Below are 6,000 nucleotides of genomic sequence, written 5' to 3'. Positions count from 1 at the left end.
GGGTTAAAGGGCTTTTCGGGACTTAACTATTGATGACCCATTCTCAGGATAGTTCATCAGTTGATCATGGGGGTCTCCTGCTCAGGACGTATGACAATCAGCTGATTTGTAGTGACCTTGGCGCTTGAGTGAGCACTGTGACCACTCCATACCAGGCACTGTACATTGTATAGCGGCTCTGCCTGATATAGCAGCTGAGTCCCATTCACTTGAAAGGGACTGAGGAGCGCTGGAGCCAGTCACTGATGGATGTGATCTCACAAGCCTGAGAAGAGTCCGTGGTGCTTTTGGCAGACCTCCACTGACCAACTTTTGGCCTATCCTGAGGATAGTTCATCAGTAATTTAGTCACAGAAAATCCCTTTGTTGCAATACCTGACACAGTCCAAGAGTAAGAGTGGCACTGTTTCAGAAAAGAAGCAATGGTTTTTCTAATCATCTTAAACCCTTGGCAATAATTGCACGGGCGAGTGCAATATGGGTCTAAGAAAACTGTACCTATAGCTTGCTTGTTTAACTGATTTTTACCACGGCGCATATTGCACAGAGAATTTAGCAATCACTTCAGTGCTGAGATATTGGTTTCCAGTTCCAAGCACATCCTACTCCCTGCCCAAACAAAAAAGTTTCCCTTCTTGACTCTCATGAATACAGAGCACGGTACAGATGGGTGTCCCTTAGGACTCGTTCACACGAGCGCTAGTTTAGTGCAGCATAGTTGTGCACAGAAAGTGCTTCTATTAGAATCAATGGTTTCATATAGAACTCTTGTCCTTCTTGGAAAACAGAAATCTGGCCTGAAGCTGGTGGATGCGAGGCACAACAGCACAGAGGACGGGCTGGCAATATACCTGGACCAGAGGGTTATTTTAAAGGATTTCCCCCTTTTTCTTTTTTCATTATGAAATTTGTGATCTTTATGCATCATTGTTTGTAATGCCATAATTATAGATTTGGTCCATGGTGTATACGTTATTTAATATATATTCATGTTAGCCTGATGTGCAGTTTATTATCAAAACTCCTCTACTCCCATAGGATGATCACTGCACCAATCACAGTGCAGCTTTCATGCTACCACTGAAGTATAAGAAATTAAAGCTGTACTGTGATTGGTTGCTCTGGGAAACAGACAGACTTTCTTTTAGACAGTGTGTGGTCACAGGCTACTTTTTCTGTGGCCCATCCCATAGCATAGATGCTATGGTGAGTGAGGCCGGATTCAGACGGGTGAGAAAATTGGACTTTTGGGGGGGGGTTTGGACTTATGGAAGAGTGCCAGAAAATGCTGAATTTTGAAACTCGTGACTTTCAACGGCTTCATGGCCATGTGCGATGTTTCTAATCCTGAGAGATTTGGAAGCTGCAGCATGTCCTATGTTTCTGCATTTTGCTATTTTTTTTTCTTGCTCACGGTCCCCTATAGAGGCTCTAATTTATCGCATTGCAACACATGAACTTGCGATGTTCGTGCAAAGTGGTTTTAAAATTAGGCTATAACAGGAGTTGCTATCGTGCAAGAAAATTACAGGCAGCAGCAGCAGCAGCAGCGATGTAAGATGATTATTTAGAAAAAAAGCATCGCTGACGCTCAGACCTCACATGAGCAAATAGGCAATATGGTGTTCATCCGTGTGAAGTTAGCCTAAGGGTCCTTTTGCACAGGACAATTGACAGGAACTTAGGCACCCAACAGGCATCCCACCAATTAGTGCTCACTTAAAAGCGATGACCAGTCAATGGAGGTGGACCAGACTGAAGAGTGCTCTGTCCACCCGGCCACCTTCATTCGCAGTGAACAGGCAAATTGTCAATTGCGTTTTATGCCTGAACGACGAATGATAAGCAAACAAATTATGGCTTGTTGTTCAGTCGCCGGCCATATTTACAGTGAAAGATTCTAGTTCAGATTTGGACGATCCAGCAAGAATCCGAATGACTATCATTCTGTGTAAAAGGCCTTAAGATGTATATATCGCCCTCATCATCACCATAGCATCTACAACACACTTCATCCCTCCCATGAGCTACATCCAGACAAACTATGAAACTCCCTCTCTCAATCATACACACAAACTAGATGGTAACACATACATGTCTTCATCAATCAGCTGCTGAGGTTCCACGATGGTGGTTTCACGAATTTGCAAAATCTTTTGCAGGTGATTCATGAACGACAAACTGGACCGCTACACAGTGGAAGCGGGTCGTCTTGAGCGAGAATCCAGGTTGAGTTTGAGCATGGACAATGGCCGAGTTCATGTCTAGAGCCCTAGAGATGAGCGCCTCAATCCTACCTTTGCTGTGCAGTGGCACACTACCCCCAGTACTGGTGTGGTGGTCTGGGGGGCATCACATACGACAGTTGGTCCCCCCCTAATAGTGGTACAAGGGACAATGACAGCTTGGCAATATGTTCAGGGTATCCTGTGGCCACATGTGTTCCTCTCGTGGCAGCTTCCAAGAGGCAGCAGAATAATGCTCGGCCGCACACACAAGGTGGTCATAGGAATGTCCCCATAACATTATCACACTGCCGTGGCTGCCCGGTCACCAGATTTCTCACCAATAGAACATGTATGGGACCATCTGGGACACCAACCTCGACCGCCTATGAGTTTACACAACCTAGAGGCTCAGTTACAGCAAATGTGGAGCGATATGCAGAAGAATAACATATAGAACCTGTATGCCTACATGCCAGCTTATATCACATCTTGTATCCAAGCTAAAGGTGGCCCAACAGTACTAGAGCCTCCATGCCCACCCGTATCACATCTTACATACAAGCTAGAGGGAGCCCAACAAGGTACTAGAGCCTCCATGCTTCCCCGCATCACATTTAGTATCCAAGCTAGAGGTGGTACAACACAGTACGAGAGCTTCCATGCCCACCCGTATCGCATCTTGTATCCAAGCTAGACGCAATACAACAGGGTAGAGACGCCATGCCCAACCGTAACACATCTTGTATCCAAGCTAGAGGTGGTACAACAGGGTAGAGCCTCCATGCCACCCATATCACATCTTACATCCAAGCTAGAGTCGGCCCAAAAGGGTACTAGAGCCTCCATGCCTGCCCGTATCACATCTTGTATCCAAGCTAGAGGCGGTACGGCGGGGTACTAGAGCCTCCCACGGGGTCAGTTCTCCACAATAAATTCTTCTTTTGCTCTGATATTGTAATTACTTATTTATATTAATGTTACAATCACACAGAGAAAGTTTTATTCCATTCCAACATCTTCTAAGGAAGGGATTGGTTTATGACAATGAATGTATTTGCAGTATATTGATGCTTCACTCACTAAAAACGACCAGCACGTGCTTCCACCTAGTGGACAAAGCTGAAATAACTCATTTTATCTAAGCCATCCATAATAAAACTCAATAGTAATCTATTAGAATATTCACAGGCGCTGCGAAACTCCGGGTTGCTGAGGGCTTTTGTCACAATTTAAAAAGCGAAAAACCATGCGACACGGTAATAAACTGCGGGGAGAAATCAGAGTGTTTATCCTAAGCTCCTGGAACAGCCTGCGTCTGGACAGTTCTGGTCTTAAGGGCTCTTACTGTGAAATCTCATCATTTTCTAATCTATCATTATAGTAAAACGGAGTGTAGCTATCTCGGTGATGATGATGAATTAGCATATCAACAGCGCCAGCAGGAAAGCGTTTCATAAACTCTTCCGACATCAAGATTGTAACTTACTGGAGAATATTGTTTTTAGCGCTTCATTTTAGCCTTGACCAGATTGCGATCTCGAAAAATATGTTGTTGTATATAGGAAGTGAAGGTGGGCAGGAAAGCAGCCGGTGCTAATTCCAGGTCTGGGTGACCTGTGTAATGTTTAATAATGTAGTTGAGTTTTTGACTAACGGCTTTTCTATGGAGGGATGGAGATAAGTGGCTTCAAGATAACTCAGAGCACCCCTTGTCTCAAGGACAGTATAGGATCATACCGGGGAAAGTCAAACATGCCCAATTGTATATATTTCCTGAAAAAAACAGGTGACAACAAACATGGCCACCATTATGGCTTCCTAAATGGCAAATATGACAAGGGGGTGCAGGTTTATCATTAAAGAGGTATTCCCACTAATCACATTTATCCCCTATCCTGGTGATAAATGTTTACTTGCTGGTGGTCCCACCTCTATGACCTTCAGCAACAGCGAATGCAGAGGTAGCAGTTAGTAGCGGGCCCTGGAGCCTTAGGGGGCCCAAAGGTCCCTTTATCATGTAAGAAAACACCAGTATTATAAATGGCACACATACGTTTGGGGGGCATGTTATAGATTTTGCATTGGGCCCCCTATTCTAGCAATTCCCCTGCCTGCTAATGTTGCAGCAATGGGCTTCTTAAGAAACACAAGAATGCAGAAGAAAGTTGTGGGGGGGCTCTATGCTGAATTCTTGCATCCAGGCCCAAAATACTTTAGTCATGCCTCTGCAGTGATCCTGGCACCCAAGTGCCTCATGTGAATGGATTGGCACATGACTACATCTCCATTCACTTCTATGGGATGGAGAAAGGTTGCCAAGTGCATCCATGTCCCTCCGTCCCACAGCAGTGACTGGAGTGGTGGTCATGCATATATAAGGGTGTTGCCTTGTATACGCCATAGTTCTACTGGTTGTCAAGTAACAGGATATATTTATTTGCATAGTGTGGTGCTTTAAATATAAGTCCAACTTGTGATATTGTTATTCAGACTTTTATTTTTAATGTGCATTTATATTATTCTGTTCTAATTGGCTGCGACTGACAATGTGAGGCGTGCCAATGCCGGAGTCACACACACCTAATAAAAGGCATGGACAATAGCTAAAGAGCAGAAGGAAGTGCCCCTGCTGGCGTGAAAGGATTGGTGCCAGTTGGATGCTGTACCAGGCCCTTTTAGAGTCTGGAAAAACTGTGGGATTGTCACCTAACTTTCCAAGAAGCAGAAATAGTTATAGGGGTTTTCTGGGCTATTTCTATTGATGATACCCAAGTACACCCGATAAGCTGTTTGGGTGCCCACTGCAACCAACAAAACACATTGTATAGTGTGGCTTCTGGCCAGTGCTGGTAATTGCAGGTACAGCTACCATTAAAATCAATGACAGCTGCACCTGTAATTAACTACGCCGCTCACTACACAGAAGCCGGAGCAATCTACTTGTGCTCTGTGCCCTGCATTTTGCCAGGTACAGCGGGCAATAGAACAGTTGATCAGCTGGGGTGCCGAGTGGCCAACCACAGCTAGTCAACTATTGATGACCTATACTGAAAATATGTCATCAATCAAGCTCACCTGGAAAACCCCTTTAAGACATGGCTGAAGAGAATATAAGACGACTTTATTAAATATTCAAGAACCTGCATTTACTACTAAGATTTGTGCTTTTTGTATCTACGATGGAAGCCTCCATGGGATCAGCTCTGTGGGCCTCGACTAGATGGACTTGTGTTTGGAGAATTAACTTATAAAACATTATAAAACTCTTTCTGTTCTCACGTGCAAACAAACCTTTGATTCTCTGTTTGTGCCTCCAGCAAACAAACTCCATCTGTCAGTTATTTAATTAAACCAACAGAACACAAGTCGTGGTATGTGACATCCAGAATAGCATGTTCCAACATCTCCATCATTGTGATCACACAAACTGTACAGACACACTTGTACGGCTCCGGTCCTATAGCAGTTGAAGCAGAAAATCTTTAGGTTCCGTTGGGGTGATCCTTTCAGGGATACCCTTTAATTTCACGTTATTTCTCCTACTAAGCTCTTCAAGATCCAGTGAACATCAGTTAGGTTGTTATGAGGCTAGGTCAATTCGCTCAATTTTTTTTTAATGTGACTAACTCTGTCCTCTAGATCGGTCATGGAGGTGCTGAGAGAGGAAGAAAGTTTATGCAAGTCACTTTGCCCCACTCCACCGCCTCCTGGACACTGAGCACAGCACTACAGGCACTGTGACCCAGAACAGAGCACTACTAAGGCCCCTGAA

This window comes from Eleutherodactylus coqui, chromosome 3 (assembly GCF_035609145.1).
Source record: "Eleutherodactylus coqui strain aEleCoq1 chromosome 3, aEleCoq1.hap1, whole genome shotgun sequence".
NCBI classification, from domain to species: Eukaryota; Metazoa; Chordata; class Amphibia; order Anura; family Eleutherodactylidae; genus Eleutherodactylus; species Eleutherodactylus coqui.
Note: the sequence above shows the minus strand (reverse complement) of the source record.